Genomic DNA, 18,464 nt, shown 5'->3' with positions numbered 1-18,464 from the left:
CCAGTTGAGCGAGTATGTTCAGAGCGCGGGAAAACGCGGCCGGCGACGGGCAGAGGGACAGTTGGGCAGGAGACACCAAAGTGGACAGTTTGGATTGAGACGTGAAAGCGGGCTGTCGGTCTTTAGCCAGCTAGCAAGTGAAACGACTTAGAAAATATCGCGTTGTGTGGTATCTCTGAGCGGCGAGCAGCCGCGCGCCTGGTGTGAATCTAGTTAACGAGGTGGAGTATCGAACTTGTAATTCCCGATGAGATTGTGAATGATCGAACTGTGTCAAATGGATATGCGTTCGAGTGTAATAGTAACTCTAAATACGACCACTTTCGCTATTAGTTTGCTTTCTGGATAAATGTTATTCTAACCAGTTAGCAACTGTGTAGCCAACATCGTTTATGGGTCGTTAATGTAGCTACCGATATTATTATTACTGTTGTTATTTTGTTATATTAACATTGCGTGGTTCATACAATCTCGCAAATTTGCCATCAGCCAGACCATTTAACAAAAGGGTGATAAGTGTCTAATTTAGGGCATGTAATGCGACACATGCGGTTCGACCCCTAGAAGAGTTTGAGCCAAGACATTTCGACGAAGAGGAACCGCATGTGAGCCCGAACATCTTTGGGATGTTAGGATGTTAGCTCGCAGTATCCCAGAGATCGAGTTCCTGAAAAATTGTAAATATACACTGTTTCGTGGGTATTATTTTGATGGCCATAACATTAATGTAAACAAAACATAACATTAAAATAAAGTTCTGTGAATTTTTAACACACTCGGTGTATTAATAGAACTTATAATGGAACCATTGGTCTAGAGCGCTTCATTTATTATACACACAGCAACTAGAAAAACTGGCGGTAGGAGTGGAAAAGCCCGCGCTTCTGCCAGTGAAGCAATCTTTTCGCAGCACTCTCCAACGGCTAGCTAACAGCGTGTTGCGTCCTCACGGCAGCGGTAAATAAGCCCGGTGTGCGGCCGGCAGTTATTACTGCTCCGGTACTCAGGAGCCGCGGCGCCCGACGTCCCCATTGTCTCAGCGGATTGGTCATTACACCAGGGCACCTCGTGCGGTGGCCAACAGTACAATACGGGGCCGAAATAGCCCTGTTGTGGGCTGGCTGTCTGGCTGGAAGACAGATGCGGAGGGAAGGTGAACTGCCTGAGGTCCACGAATGGCGGTAGCGGCGAACAAAAACAGAGCGCAGCTATTTCAATTTGCTGACAACGCGGCGGGCGGCGGGCGGCGTGACTGACGATGACAGCCCGTGCTGCCGCCGCAACAAAACCACAATTAATAAGGCTCGGCAACGGACCAGGTGCAGGGGGAGAGAGAGAGAGAGAGAAGTATGGCCGCTTTACCCCACCACGCTCCTCCTTGACAGATTACGATGAAGTTGACAGATTCAATCAACACGCAAGTAAATCTCAATTCCCCTCGTCAGGACAGAAAGGTCTGTGATGAAGGCACGCAGTAACAGCGTCTGTGAGATGAGAGGAGGAGTTAGTTAAGCAGAATGAAATTAACTATTAAAAGAAGCCTTCAGCTTTTTCGCTAACCAGTGTCTTCAGTGGTTATTTCTTTTTATTCTTTCATCGGCGTATACTGCAGTCCCATCGCAAGTAATGCTATTATAACGGTCTTTATAAAATAATAATTCTTATTTTTTTCACCAGAAAAGGAGTCAAACCTGCTAGAGAAAACTGATTCAGGTTCATCTTAATCATCTTAAAAGAGTGGAAATGTCCGACATTCTAAGTGTCCTAATCTCACATTTGTATGGAGAATCTCTTTCTGTACATAACTTATTTGCATGCAAAAAATAAAGAAATGAAATGGTCTTCTCATACCCACCTCATCACTGCAAAAAATAATGAGACAAATTAGAAAATAAACAGTTTATTAAAAAGGTTCTAAGTGACAGCCTAGGGAAATGAGTAGTTCTAAGTGCCAATAAGGAAGTTTGTTATAAAATAAGTACAGAAATACAGCAAATATGTTACGTAGTGAAAATGTAGTAAATAAAAAGCGTTCCTTATGTATTTCAATTTTTTCCAGGACAATAACAGAATTAAATCTAGAAATAAATCTTTCAATATTGATCTCTTTTTCTGACAGAACTCCATTCTCGGCATCAAATTTTTCAAGGTGGAAACGGCAACATATCTGAACCCGACTTCCTTTTTGCCAGCAAGTAGGCGTGGCTGATCTTTCAAAAGAAGTACAGGTTGGCACACATCAACCATGGTCTTTCCACTTTTGCATAAACTGACATTTTTTCACCGCTCTGTTCCAGAATAGGAATTTTTAATAGCTGTTTGATATGTATGAGATACGGAAATCGTACTACATTTGGAGATCTTACGCAGCTGCTTTGTCAACAACAATTCTGCAGCATCTTTAAGATCAAAGATGTTAGTTGTATGAATTGGAAAAACACGAAATGTGTTCATAGCTTTACATGACTCAACAATTTTATGTAAATTTTGTAGAACAGCGGCCTTTTTTTTTTCCTTCGCTTGTCCTAACTGCAAAATCTCTGTCGCAGATCAAAACACTCTGTACTCAAAACAAAAACTCGTGAATCATCTCTTCAAACCATCCCAGGCTTGCCGGCCGCTGTGGCCGAGCGGTTCTATGGGCTGCAGTCCGGAACCGCGCTGCTGCTACGGTCGCAGGTTCGAATCCTGCCTCGGGCATGGACGTGTGTGATGTCCTTAGGTTAGTAAGATTTAAGTAGTTCTATGTCTAGGGGACTGATGGCCTCAGATGTTAAGTCCCATACTTCTTAGAGCCATTTTGAGCCATCCCAGGTTTACCAGAAACTTTGTTATAAACTCAACCGTGCATCAACTAAATGCGAGTAGACCGTGACGCCTGGCACTCGAAACTACAGAGGGAAGTACTAAACTAAATGAACAGGGCTCGGAAGTCCCAACGGTACTGACCGCCGTGTAATCCTCAGCCGACAGGCGGCACTGGAGCGGATATTGAGGGGCATGTGGTCAGCACACCGCTCTCCCATCGTTGTCAGTTCTCGTGACCTATGCCGCTACTTTGTTTTGGCACTTTGTAAGGGGTCTGAAGGCCCTTACTATAAATTTGCACTCGGCACAGGTGGATAGGGCGAACAATCGATTGTGTCGTGTTGCGAGAGCGAGTGTGGAGTTGAGCGAGTGCCATGTTGCGGGTAGAGGTGTGTGGAAGCCAGTTGTTGTAATGCAAGGCTTTAACGGAGAAGGGAGTCGCCATCGCCGTGGTTAGACCCCTTTGTACTAGAAATAATACCGGAAAAGTGAAGAAGTATCATTACGGAAGTGGTCAGTGACATTTCTAGTGCCGATATTTTGGTTTCGCGTCTACCGCGCCGGCATCACCTTGGATTGCAGTGTTGGATTGCAGTGTTGGATGCAGTGATGGATTAGCGTGTGACGATAATGGAAAATGAAGAAGCCTGTGCTGAGATTAGCCGTAATTAGATATGTATGACGAAGGCAGTGGCTGTCTCCTGCTTTTTGTGTTTTTGAGACGAATATAGGTTCGTAATTAGTGAAACTGTGTTGGTGTTTTTCTTGTTACCAGACATTTCATTATTACAGTATTGAGAAGGGCGAACTGGAAAGTGCCGGCCGAAGTGGCCGTGCGGTTAAAGGCGCTGCAGTCTGGAACCGCAAGACCGCTACGGTCGCAGGTTCGAATCCTGCCTCGGGCATGGATGTTTGTGATGTCCTTAGGTTAGTTAGGTTTAACTAGTTCTAAGTTCTAGGGGACTAATGACCTCAGCAGTTGAGTCCCATAGTGCTCAGAGCCATTTGAACCATTTGAACTGGAAAGTAACAACTTCCGTAGCAGTCAATTCCGATTGCCAGCCCCATTAGGTACATGGTCACATTAATAATAATTATTGGGCTGCTATTCGATCAGATCAGGTCGGGATAAATAAACGGAGGTGTTACAACTTGCAACAAGTCTAGGGATATGCAACATACACTCATGCTCATAAATTAAGGATAATTCTGATACTTGGTGAATCGATGCTCTGGTGGGTGGTTTGGGGGCTTAAATCACCTCGGGGTATGACCATGCGGTCCATCCGACTTGCGGTTGTCGCACGGTGGCGCTGACAGCAGTCTACATACGCAGAGATGTGTCGGTGCATGTCAGGGTACGGTGCAGCGAGTAAGTGTGCAGACATTTTCAGACGTGCTAATGGTGACTGTGTGTTGAAAATGGCTCAAAGAACACACATTGATGACGTTATTAGGGGTAGAATGCTAGGGCGACTGGAGACTGGTCAAGCACAGCAGGTCGCAGCACGGGCCCTCCGAGTGCCACAAAGTGTGATCTGAAGATTATGCCAACGATTCCAGCAGAAAGGAAACGTGTCCAGGCGCTACAGTACGGGACGTCCACATTGTAAAACACCACAAGAGCACCGATATCTCACAATCAGTGCCCGCAGACAGCCACGGAGTACTGCAGGTAGCCTTGCTCCGGACCTTACCGCAGCCACTGGAACTGGAACTGTTGTCTCCAGACACACAGTCTACAGACGACTGAACTGACATGTTTATTCGCCCGGAGACCTGCAAGGTGCATTTCACTGACTCCTGGTCACAAGAGAGCCTGCAAAGTCTGGTGTCAAGAACACAGTACATGGTCATTGGAACTGTGGTCCTAGGTTATGTTCACGGACGTGTGCAGGTATAGTCTCGCCGGGTTTTCATCTGACGTGAACCAGGAACCAGATACCAACTCCTTAATGTACTTGGAAGGGACCTGTATGGAGGTCGTGGTTTGATGGTGTGGGGTGGGATTATGATTGGTGCACGTACACCCTTGCGTGTCTTTGACAGACGAACTGTAACAGGTCAAGTGTATCGGGACGTCATTTTGCACTAGTGTACCCGCCTTATCACTGGTGCAGTGGGTCCCACCTTCCTCCTGATGGATGATAACGCACGGCCCCACAGAGCTGCCATCGTGGAGGAGGAAACAGAAGATATCAGGCGAATGGAGTGGCCTGCCTGTTCTCCAGACGTAAACCCCACCGAGCACGTCTGGGATGCTCTCGGTCGACGTATCGCTTCACGTCTTCAAACCCCTAGGACACTTCAGGAGCTCCAACAGGCACTGGTGCAAGATGGGAGGTTATACCCCAGCAGCTGCTCGATCACCTGATCCAGAGTATGCCAACCCGTTTTGCGGCCTGTGTATGTGTGCATGGTGATCATATCCCATATTGATGTCGGGGTACATGCGCAGGAAACAGTGGAGTTTTGTAGCATATTTGTTTCGGGACGGTTTTCTCAACTTATCACCAATACTGTGAATTTACAGATCTGTGTCGTGTATGTTCCCTATGTGCCTATGCTATTAGCGCCAGTTTTGTGTAGTGCCACGTTGTGTGGCACCACATTCTGCAGTTATCCTTAATTTATGAGCATGAGTGTAGTATCGAGAACGCAGTAGGACTGATAACGCGTTTTTTATGAAAAAAAATAACTCTTAGAATGTTTGGCGTTTTCACTCTTCATATTTTTTGTCGTGCTCTCAACTTACAAACATCGTCCCACAGATATTAGAAGCCCATATTTAAGGGAATCCGGCAATGGACTTTTTTCATACGACTTTGGTCATACAGTTTTAATTATCACCTTGAAAGAGTAAAGTTATGTGTAATTCTTGCACCAGCATATTAAAGCTTTTAATAAGTTTTTCATAATGCAGGGCCACAGTCATAATATATTTATTCGAATTCAATACCGCCATTAGACTTTTGTTTATTTACAGTGTTAGATTACACTCACACAATCATGATTTCGGCTTCAAAGTGCCATTATCAAGTGGTTTAAGTGTTACAAATTGCCTAAGATGGCTTACTGTAGTATTAAAATACACTATTAGACACATTGTCTATGAATGGATATTTCTGAGAGAGCCTATTGCTTTGTTTCATTACTGAATACACCTGGCTCTGCCAGAAATATCGACTCTTAGACAATATGTCTAATAGTGTATTTTAATACAACAGTATGCCATGTTAGGGAATTTATAACACTTAAAACACTAGATAATGGCATTTTGAAGCCGAAATCATGATTGTGTGAGTGTCATCAAACACTGTAAATAAACAACAGTCTAATGGCGGTACTGACTTTGAAGAAATAGTACAGGACGATGCTAAATGAGTCAAAATAAAAAAGTTCTCTTCATTGATGGAGTATCGTGTGTTAACTCATTTTCTGCATTTTAAGGGGAACAACGCAGAAAGAATCCATGTTGAGTTGGAAGTATTTTGTAACATGAACACAGTGGTTAGGAGGCAGAGATGCTTTCGGTGTGATCATGGCGAGAACGAATCTGTAGACCACCTCCCTGTGAGGAGGCAAATGGAGGCCCTGGTGCTCAAAGCACAGGCGTATCAAATCGACGCAACAGCAGAAACAGTGAGAATGAGTCACGCACCAGTTTTCAGTATCTTGCACAATATTTCGAACAGTACAAAGTTTCGCGACTGCTCGAGCACTTTCATGAAGCCAGTCGAACTAATGCACCAGCGGAAATGTAGATGTGTCAGGTCAATCTAGATGACCTCTTTAGCTGCCTAATCTCCGTGCAGAAATGTTGATTGTAGAGCTATGACCCCGACATAAAAGAACGATGTAGACAGCGGAAACATATGGTTTCACCGCCACCGGAAGTAGCGATGATTGATGATCGAGCAATACGGCGCCGTGACTTTTTTCGGACTGCCATGGTGTGGTGCTGATAGCTGATGCCCTTAAATTTCAAACCGTCGTAGAAGCGTACTCGTACTACCAAAATCGCCTTACGAGATTACGTCAGGCTATAGAGAGACGGAAGGAAGGAAGATTAGGCTTTAACGTCCTGTCGATATCGGGGTAATTAGAGACGGTGTCAAGAAGAAGCGTCGCCGGATAGCTATAACTCAGCTTGCACTTTCCTCGCCCGATATTCTGCGAACCATGGATGAAGGGCAACAGGCTAATTAGGTACTCCTAAATTTTCGGAAAATGGGTGACACAATACGACAATGAAGATTGTTTCGAGCATACGGAATAGGTTCCTCAGATGTGTGAGTCGCTCAAAGACATCTTCAGCAACAGAACCCAGTAGAATGTCCTGGGCGGTTAGTGTTCATCAGAGAGAGGTATCGTCGGGAGTGTCCCAGGGCAATGTGGTAGGACTGCTCCTTTTCTCTATATACATAAACAAGAAACGGATAGCGTGTGCAGCAGCCGGCGACTGTTTGCTGATTGCACTATAGTGTATGGGGCAGAGTCGTCTTTAAGTGACTGAAGAAGAATACAGGGTGACTAGGGTGGCCAGCGGTTCTAGGCGCTACAGTCTGTAGCCGCGCGACCGCTACGGTCGCAGGTTCGAATCCTCCTTGGGGCATGGATGTACGTGATGTCCTTAGGTTAGTTAGGTTTAAGTAGTTCTAAGTTCTAAGGGACTGATGCCCTCAGAAGTTAAGTCCCTTAGTGCTCAGGGCCATTTGAACCATTTGACCAGAACAGAATTTGTATTTGCTGCGATGGATGGCAGCTCGCTGTAAATGTCGAAAAACGTAAATCAGTGCAGATAAGAGGCAAAAGCAGTCCTATAATATTCGAATACAGTATTCGTGATGTGCTGCCTGACGTATTCACACTATTTACGCTATCTGATGAAAAGTATGTAGACAGTATGGGAGGTGTCCATGACTTCCATGACCCCTTAGACTGTACTGCGGACACTTTCAGTGAGTTGTCTGAGAGTCTGTAGAGCAACGGACGCACATTCTTTCTCAAGAGTCGAAACCAGAGAAGGTGGTGATGTCGTTGTAACTCACCCAAAAGATGTTCCATTGGATCCAGGCCGGCTTTCGGCGCAGGCCAGTCCATTTCAGGAATTTATTGACCAAACGATCGTCTCACAGATACTGCTTTATGAGAGGGTGCGCTGTCTTGCTGACAAAAACAGTTGTCGTCATCGAACTGTTCAGCTGCTCTAAGCAGTATACAGTGCTGTGAAATTTGGTTATTTCCTCCAGCATTTATCGTTTTCTTGTGCAATAAGGGGCCCAAACTCTGACCACGAAAACCATCGTACACTGTAACTCCACATCTCGCCAAACCCAAACCCTCCCATCGCATTGCCACAGGGTACAGCGTGGTTCATCATTCCAAAACCCTCGTTTCCAGCCATCCACTGTCCAGCAGCATCGCTATTTACACCGCCACGAGTGTCGCTTAGCACTGAGTACTGAAATGACTGGTTTATGTGGAACTGTTCGACCACTGTGCTTCTTTCTAACTTCCTAAGCACGGTAACTGTGCTAGCTGGACTGCTGGTAGCATTTTGGAATTCGCGAGAAAGCTTTCCGCTGATTTCGTGTGATATTATACAACCTCCCTCAAGAAAGCCCGACGGTCCCCGTCCGTCAGTACAGAAGGTCTGCCTGGTCTTAGTTTATCCGAGGTTGTTCCACTTCACAATCACGTCACAAACAGTCGACTTTGGCACCTTTAGAAGGGTTGAAATGTCCCTGACGGACGTCTTACTCAGGTGGCATGCAATGTCTGATCGTACATTCTGCGGTAACTGCTTCTCTACTGACAACAGAATACTCCCCGCCTTCTTTTATAATGGCAGGTCGCTCCTCATGACATCTTAGTGGTGAATAACGCATTACATAGTGGTGACCGAATACTTTTGATCAAATGGTGTATTACCTATGCGTAACGTTGCAAAGCAACATGAAGTGCAACGAGCACTTAAGGTCGGTTTTAAGGAACGCGAATGGTCGACTTCGGTTTATTGAGAGACTTTGCGGAAACTATAACTCTTCTATAAAGGTGACAGCTAACCGCTACAGAACACTCGTGCGACCCGTTCTTGAATATTGTCCTATTGTTTAGTATATTGTTTAGTATCCCTACCAAGCCGGATTAAAGGAAGACATCAAACCGTTTCAGAGGCGCGCTGCTAGATTTCTTCTTGGAAGATTCGATAAACAGGTGAGTATTACGAAAATGCTCCGTTAACTCAAATTGTATCCCTGGGGGGAAGAACACGCTCTTTTCGCTAAACACTGTTGGGAGAGGATACAGAATCGGCATTTGCGACACACTGAAGAACTGTTCTACTGCCGCCAATATGCGTTTCACGTAAGGACGGCAAAGACAAGAGAAATCAGGACCTGTGTTAAAACAGACGAGCAATTCATTTTATAATCAAAATATCCACGGGTGTACTGCCGGTATACAGTGTCCATCGGGCACAATATTTCGGCGATCATACATGTCGCCATCATCAGGTGAACTGACGGACTGAGCTCCTGTGAACGTGTCGGCACGGAGATCCGTACACTATGGCTGCTCAGGGGGAACTGGGTTCGGTCGCGGCGGCGGCCGATTTAAATACCCTCCGCCCGCGGCGCGCTCACTTCGCCGTCCGCGCCACGGTCGCGCGGTGGAACAGATTGCGACGGCGTCTGAGATGACGTCGGTATGATGGCTCTGTCCGCCGTGGTCGTCACAACTATACATTTGCTCGATTTACTCTTGATTAACCCAATCGCTGGTTCCCAAGCCTTGCTAAGATTATAGCCACAGTCACGGTTTATGAGGTCGTCATTGGTGCGAATTTCGATGGCCTCTCTAACAACGCCGTCCCAGTATCTCGACGTCTGTACCAGAATCCTCGTGCGTTCATACTCCATAGCGTGATTTTCCGACAAACAATGTTCAGCGACCGCCGACTTGCTCGGACACATCAGTCGAGTGTGCCTCTGGTGTTCACGGCATCGATCCTCGACGGTACGCATCGTCTGACCAATATACGACTTGCCACATTGACACGGAATCTGGTACACGCCGGCCTTCCTCAAACCGAGGTCATCTTTGGCGCTCGCCACCAGTGCACGAGTTTTATTCGGAGGACAAAACACAGTTCCGACCCGGTGTTTCTTCAAAATGCGGGCGATTTTCCCCGAGAGTGCGCCTGTATATGGGATAAACGCAGTGCCTACCTCCTCCCTCGTGATTTCATCCATCTCCACAGGTTGTGCTGTAGTGGTTGGGTGGAGAGCACGTTGAATCTGCCACTCTGAGTACCCATTTTTTCGAAATACAGTTCTCAGATGTTCCAATTCCTGGGGTAGACTCTCTGCGTCAGAGATAGTGCGCGCCCTATGTACTAGAGTTTTAACCACCCCATCCCTCTGTGAAGGGTGGTGGCAGCTGTCTGCGTGCAGATACAGATCAGTGTGCGTTGTCTTCCGATACACCCCATGGCCTAGGGTGCCGCCAGGCTTTCTCGTGACCAAGACGTCAAGGAAAGGTAGTTTACCCTCCGTTTCAGTCTCCATAGTGAATTTGATGTTGGGGTGTATGGAGTTTAGATGTGTAAGGAAGTCAAGGAGTTTATCCATACCATGTGGCCAGATGACGAACGTGTCGTCCACGTAACGGAAAAAGCAAGTACGTTTCCATTCGGATGACGACAGGGATTCCTCCTCGAAGTTCTCCATGTACAAATTCGCTACCACCGGTGAGAGTGGGCTACCCATGGCGACTCCCTCCGTTTGTTCGTAGTATTCTCCACTAAAAAGAAAATACGTGGAAGTCAAGACATGCCTAAAAAGTTCAGTGGTCTTCTCGTCAAACTTCTGACTAATCAATTCTAGTGACTCTCGCAGGGGTACCCTCGTGAACAAGGAAACGACGTCAAAACTCACCATGATATCTGACTCACCCAACGTGAAGCTATCAAGGCGTTTAATAAAATCCACGGAATTACGGATGTGATGAGGGCATTTACCCACATAAGGACTTAATATTCCCGTCAGGTATTTGGCCAACAAATATGTAGGTGCCCTGACGTTGCTGACAATGGGGCGTAATGGTACCCCCTCTTTGTGAACCTTCGGGAGTCCATATAGTCTAGGCGGTACCGGACCTTGGGGTAACAATTTCTTAGCGTCACCCTCCGGTAAATCGGCCGCCGCCGCGACCGAACCCAGTTCCCCCTGAGCAGCCATAGTGTACGGATCTCCGTGCCGACACGTTCACAGGAGCTCAGTCCGTCAGTTCACCTGATGATGGCGACATGTATGATCGCCGAAATATTGTACCCGTTGGACACTGTAGACCAGCAGTACACCCGTGGATATTTTGATATCAAATACGCCGGGAGAAACTCAAGAATCACAACAATTCATTTTATGGTTTGCTTCTTTCACTTAAGGCACAGAATCACCTCGCCAGTTATTTTCGAAATGTTCTTGCAAATACTTTTATTTCCCGAAATTCTGAAAGTAATGTTCTCCAGCACTCGTGCTGTCTTCTGGACAGCCATTACGAGATGTTAGGAGAGTTTACTGTGAGTGTAATGGATATTGTAATACGGTGCGAGTTCCTTGCTTGGGACACGTTAGCGACTACATCGCGCAGTTTCATAAACAGTTCCGCACTTATCGGCAGTAACTGCATTATGTTACGTTTTACTACGCGTAATTGTGAGGTTAATGACCAATTTATACACACAGGATTAAAGTTCGCTTCACCATTATAGATTTCCATCCAAAATCAAGTGGCAGGGAGTGAAAGGAGAACATAAAGCTTTTCTTAAATACCCAGCTTTACGAAGCAGACATCTCTAAGACAAATAACACCAATCGAGTTGGCGTGATGGTTATCACACTGGACTCGCTATCGAGAGGACAGCTGTTCATATCCACCTGCAGCCACAAGATGTAGGTTCTCCGTTATTTACCTAAATCGATCCAGGCAAATGCCAGTATGGTTAGTTGGAAAGAGCGTACCCGATTTCAAAAATGGTTCAAATAGCTCTAAGCACTATGGGACTTAACGTCTGATGTCATCAGTCCCCTAGACTTAGAACTACTTAAACCTAAATAACCTATGGACATCACACAAGTCCATGTCCGAGGCAGGATTCGAACCTGCGACCGCAGTCCCCTAGTGCTCAGAGCCATTTGAACAATTTTTGAACCTGTTTCCAAAACAAGGACCAGCTAATTCATGCACAATACGTAAAGACGGTCAACAACCCTGTTTTAGTGAACAGTATTGATATTAACACTGAATAATAGTTGCCAATAGAGTTATAGGGACGACTAAAATATCCTGATGATTATTGGGACAAGGTGCACAAATTTTCAGGAAGATAAAGGCTATGATTCTTCTGCCTCCCCAAGCGTACTTTACGACGAAATAGGTCACACGTGAACAGCCGCATGTCAGTGTCCAATGGGCACAATATTTCGACAATCGACCACGTTTTCATCATCAGATGTGCTGATGAATTGACAACTCGTGGAACAGTGTGGCACTTTTATCTCTCCCGTCTTCCTCCTACTTGCCGTTGTATCTGCAATGGCGCTTTGCGTCTTGGCCCCCACTCCTCTTGCCAACACACTGCTCTATCCTGGGTTCTTGACCAGGTCTTGCCGGCCGGGATGGCCGAACGGTTCTAGGCGCTTCAGTCTGGAACAGCGCGACCGCTACGGTCACAGGTTCGAATCCTGCCTCGGGCATGGATGTGTGTGATGTCCTTAGGTAAGATAGGTTTAAGTAGTTCTAGGTTCTAGCGGACTGATGACCTCAGAAGTTAAGTCCCATGGTGCTCAGAGCCATTTGAACCATTTTGACCAGGTCTTGTGCTGGCGCAGCGGCACCTCTGCTGTTCTTCCGGCTGCCCTCAAAGTCACTTCATTGCAAGATACCCCTTTTTCTCCTTCCTCTCCTTAATCGGACTAACTGTGGGTTCACAGCTCTCACTAAGGATGCAGCTTCCCTTACTCGAACCTCGATAGTGTCTTGAATAATTTAACCCCAGAAGTTAGACTTCTTTTGTTCTGAACCCATTTCGTGTAATTTCAATAAATAATGTTCCACGACTGCCTACTTTTCCTTTTTTTTTTTTTTAATTCCTTCCTCCTCTCTCTGCCCGTCTCCTCCGCCCCGCTTTCTGTCCACCTCTCCCTCAAAAATGTGTGTGAATTCCTAAGGGACCAAACTGCTGAGGTCATCGGTCCTAGTCTTACACACTACTTAAACTAACTTATGCTAAGAACAACACACACACCCATGCCCGAGGGAGGACTCGAACCTCCGGCGAGAGGGGCCGCGCAGTTCGTGACATGACGCCTCAAACCACGCGGCCACACTTATTAGGCTGCTGCAATCTGGTGTACCATTGGTATTCTCAGAAAATATTTTTTACAGTACGCAACGTCTGACTCCTATATAAGTACGTAGGGCCACATTTCCGGGATATCTGATAGATTCTGGATTTCTGTAGTCTGAGGGCGTCTTTGCCACAACCAAGTAGCGCCCGTGCTTCTGGGCGGAAGACAATTTTCACTTCGTGTTTACTGAGAATTCGTTCCATATCTCCGGATAATATGCCACAGAAAAATTCTTCCACCGTCCTCAGGTGTTTAAGTTCTTGTCTGAGACATTCACTGTCAGAGAGTGCGGATCCTATGTACAAATCTTTTGAGCACGCCAATCCTCTATGCCTGGCGGTAGTAGCTGTCTGCATGTAGGTATAGGTTGGTGTGCGTCTTCTTCCGGTACACGCTATGGTTGTTTGCTCTTCTTTTTACCAGGACACACAGATAGTGGAGCATTCCATCCAGTTTGGTTTCCACAGTAAACTGAAATTCTGTTGTATGGGACTGAGATGGATGAGGTCATTCAGCTTGTCTCTTCGATGTGGCCATATGAAGAAGATGTCGTCTGCATATTGGTATAAACAGGGAGGCTTCCATTTGGCTGATTCCAGTTTTTCCTTCTAGAAAAGTTCCGTATAATGTTGGCGTCAACTGGCGAAAGTTTACTCCCCATCACTGCTCCTTCAGTCTGGTCGTAGTAGCCACCATCGAAAAGGAAGTTTGTCGACGTCATGATATGTCTATAAAGGTTGGTCGTCTCTATATTAGATACCTGGCCAATAAGCTTTGTTGTAAAGGCACTCTGCTAAAGATGGACACAGTATCGAAGTTTACAAGGATGTCAATATCATTAAGCTTAAAGTTGTTAAGGCATCCCAAAAAAATGGAGCATCACGAGGATTTCACTCTGACGCACATACGAATTCTGGTGTGTTCAGTGACCTTCCTTTCTGCGGAATCCAGTATTGCCCATGTGACACCATCAATGCGTTCCCACATCCAGCAGTAGATGTAATTGGAAACATTCTATGTTAGTCGTGCCCAGGCACCAGCAAGTAAAGCATACTCTCTGCCGTACCATGGCTAGGGTGGCACGTTTCTTGGTGCTTCTGGCTGCCGCTGAGTCAACTTGCTGCATTACCTTGACGAAGTGTAGCATCACAAGTACTTCACAGCATCTCATAATATATGCAAATACACTCAGGAAATGGTCCCTTTTGTAGTGCAACTAATGAAGTCTTTTCATGTTCTGATACATTTCACCCCAGTAAAGGCATGTCAAGTTATTCTTCAGCTTCTCCCGGCATACTTCACGACGAAACAATTTACTGGGGAACGGCTGGATGTCGGTGTCTAACGGGCACAACATTTCGGCTAGAATCCACGTTATAATCATCAGGTACGCGATTAATTGATAATTTGGGGCCTGTGCGGCACGTTTCTTTCTCCAACTTCCTTTGACCCAAAGTTCTGCCAGCATTCCGCGCCCATCACCTCCTCCCCCACTCCTTCCACAAACACACTCCTCCACCGAACGTCGCGCCCACGAACGTTGAGAGATACTTCCTTCTACTTCTTAATCAGACTAACTGCGAGTTCCCATCTCTCAATAAGGATGTGTAGTCTATCACGACTGATAAGCGGGTCCCTTTCTCGAATCTCGATGCATTGATTAATGGCACAGTCCCAAATCGCTGGTCATTGAGGCTCATTTCAAAGCGGGACCCATAACGGAAGACGGTTCTAATCCAGTCAGTGAGATTCCAAAGCGAAGACGTGTCAGCGATGGGATACCAACCAGTCTCTCGCCCGCCATTCGGCCCGACAATCGGGAATGGTGGTCTGGGGCGCCATTTCTTTTACAGCAGGACTACTTTGGTTGTCACCCACGGCACCCTCACAGCACAGCGCGACGTCGACGACATTCTACGCTCCACTTTGTTTCCTTCCACGGCGAGCAATCTTGGATTCACATTTCAGCAAGACAATTCCCACTTGCATACGGCAAGAATTTCAACTGCTTGCCTTCGTGCTTGATAAGCCCTAATTTGGCCAGCAAAGTCACCGGATTCCTCCTCAGTTGATAAGACTTGGAGCATTATGGGCTGAACCCGCCAACCACCTCCGAATTTTCACGATCTAACGCGACAGAAGGAAAGAATTTGCCACAATATCCCTCAGTGGGATAACGAATAACTCCGTCAGCCAATGAGAAGCCAAGTAACTGCTTGTATAAGGGCCAGCGGTGGACCAACGCGTTATCGACTTGCTCAATTTGTGAAGCTCTTTCCCTTGAACAAATAATCATGTTTTCTAAAATTGTGATCATTTCTTGGTCAGTACATGTACAACACACTTACCGATTTCCGCCTCATTCGAATAATTCCTTAGTGATGCATCGTTTTTTTCCTTCTTATTTTTATTTATAAGTTTTACAGAACATTAGAAAGATTCATTTTCTTGATTATGAGATTGACGGCAAAAAATGGCTCTGAGCACTATGGGACTTAGCTTCTGAGGTCATCAGTCCCGTAGAACTTAGAACTACTTAAACCTAACTAACCTAAGGACATCACACACATCCATTCCCGAGGCAGGATTCGAACCTGCGACCGTAGCGGTCGCGCGGTTCCAGACTGTAGCGCCTAGAACCGCTCGGCCACTCTGGCCGGCTAACATTGACGGCAGTAGAATGACATGGCATCCCTTATTTTCAGGCTTTCCTTAGAGTTGCGTAGAAATATTCTTACTTACCATTCCATTATTCATTGTTCACCACTCATATGCCAGTGGTGACAAAGAGACAACATCAGAAGACACGAAATAGACAAACATATCACTGTGTCAAGCCATGAAGATAGAAAATTGCTAGACCTGTTAACTCCTCCATACGCAACAACTCGAAAGGAAAACTTGTGCTGTCAGCTTGTACGACACAGTAGTGTGACATGACAGGAACGTTTCAAATCTCATCCTAATTAGTTACGAAGGGCTAGCAACCACTAAAAATAGGCAACTAAATGTCAGTCCAACTCTCGAACCGATAATCGATGCGTTTTTAACCAGGGAGACGGTGAATTGTAAAAAAAAAAAAAAAAAAAAAAAGACTCTACTTATAAAATGAAAACTAGCCGTGCAGGCAGCAGACAGCAACTGCAGACAAACTGACCACCGTCTAACCAAAAACGTGTCGTTAACAGCTCGACATTGTAGAAACGATATACTGCGTATTTATTTCTGCCGAATGTTGGTATCATTGGTACTTTATTTCAGATTTTATTCAGTGTAACTGCTGTGATTTCACAGCTGGCAGAGAGAGATAAGAGGAACTGGCTGACGGAATAGCTATGGGTTCTCCATTGTCTCTAGCAGTGACCAACATGTTAACGGAACATTTCGATGAACAGGCATTAAATTTGCCCTATTTCGCCCAGCTACACTTTTTGTATTGTTGACGACTTCTTTATTGTCTGCTCACATGGTGTCGAATCTCTTGAACAGTTCTTCAACACATGAGCAGTATGACCCAAAACATCCAATTCACTGTCGATTTGGAGAGAGAAGTGAAGTTGCCATTTTTAAATGTTTCGGCAGAGGGAAAGCCAGATGGAAGTCTCGGTCACTCAATGTACCGCACGCCGACGCACAATGATTTGCACCTCAGCGCGCAGGGTTCCTATCGTCCAGTTCAAAAAAGAGACGTCTTAAATACGTTGACACACAGAGCTGCAATTGTTCCTGACGTGGATCACTTAGATTATGAAATTATGCATGCAAAGTACGTATTCTGAAAAGAGCGTCTACAGTTCACGTGATATAAAACAGAAACGTGGAAGTATTTAACAGTCCGGCAATTCTTTTCCACGTTGCTACGTCTAGTAAAATAGGTAGAGTCCTGGGTGGACGAGAAGTAAGACCTATTTCCCGACAGCGTAAGAAGATAAAGGAGATTCTGTGCGCCCTCTTTACGACGTCTCGGTCTCAGGGGCCCTGGGCTTTACGGTATCTCCTGTGACTGCGGAAAAAACTACATCGGTCCGTCCATCCGTACTGCTACAGAGCGCTGCGCAGAACGTCAATGGCACAATAAAAATCAGCGACATGAGAAATCAGCAGCTGCTGAACACTGCCTCAAAAATAAACACGAATGCTGTTCAATGGAGCAAAAGTTTTGTCCAAGTCATTCTACATAAATGGATTCCATTACTAAAGAGGCGGTACACATAAGAACATTCGACAGAAGTTTCAACGGTGCATGGATGCGAGATCTAGACTAGGACTGTATATACACTCCTGGAAATTGAAATAAGAACACCGTGAATTCATTGTCCCAGGAAGGGGAAACTTTATTGACACATTCCTGGGGTCAGATACATCACATGATCACACTGACAGAACCACAGGCACATAGACACAGGCAACAGAGCATGCACAATGTCGGCACTAGTACAGTGTATATCCACCTTTCGCAGCAATGCAGGCTGCTATTCTCCCATGGAGACGATCGTAGAGATGCTGGATGTAGTCCTGTGGAACGGCTTGCCATGCCATTTCCACCTGGCGCCTCAGTTGGACCAGCGTTCGTGCTGGACGTGCAGACCGCGTGAGACGACGCTTCATCCAGTCCCAAACATGCTCAATGGGGGACAGATCCGGAGATCTTGCTGGCCAGGGTAGTTGACTTACACCTTCTAGAGCACGTTGGGTGGCACGGGATACATGCGGACGTGCATTGTCCTGTTGGAACAGCAAGTTCCCTTGCCGGTCTAGGAATGGTAGAACGATGGGTTCGATGACGGTTTGGATGTACCGTGCACTATTCAGTGTCCCCTCGACGATCACCAGTGGTGTACGGCCAGTGTAGGAGATCGCTCCCCACACCATGATGCCAGGTGTTGGCCCTGTGTGCCTCGGTCGTATGCAGTCCTGATTGTGGCGCTCACCTGCACGGCGCCAAACACGCATACGACCATCATTGGCACCAAGGCAGAAGCGACTCTCATCGCTGAAGACGACACGTCTCCATTCGTCCCTCCATTCACGCCTGTCGCGACACCACTGGAGGCGGGCTGCACGATGTTGGGGCGCGAGCGGAAGACGGCCTAACGGTGTGCGGGACCGTAGCCCAGCTTCATGGAGACGGTTGCGAATGGTCCTCGCCGATACCCCAGGAGCAACAGTGTCCCTAATTTGCTGGGAAGTGGCGATGCGGTCCCCTACGGCACTGTGTAGGATCCTACGGTCTTGGCGTGC

Source organism: Schistocerca nitens, chromosome 8, assembly GCF_023898315.1.
Source record: "Schistocerca nitens isolate TAMUIC-IGC-003100 chromosome 8, iqSchNite1.1, whole genome shotgun sequence".
NCBI classification, from domain to species: Eukaryota; Metazoa; Arthropoda; class Insecta; order Orthoptera; family Acrididae; genus Schistocerca; species Schistocerca nitens.
This window is presented reverse-complemented; position numbering follows the sequence as displayed.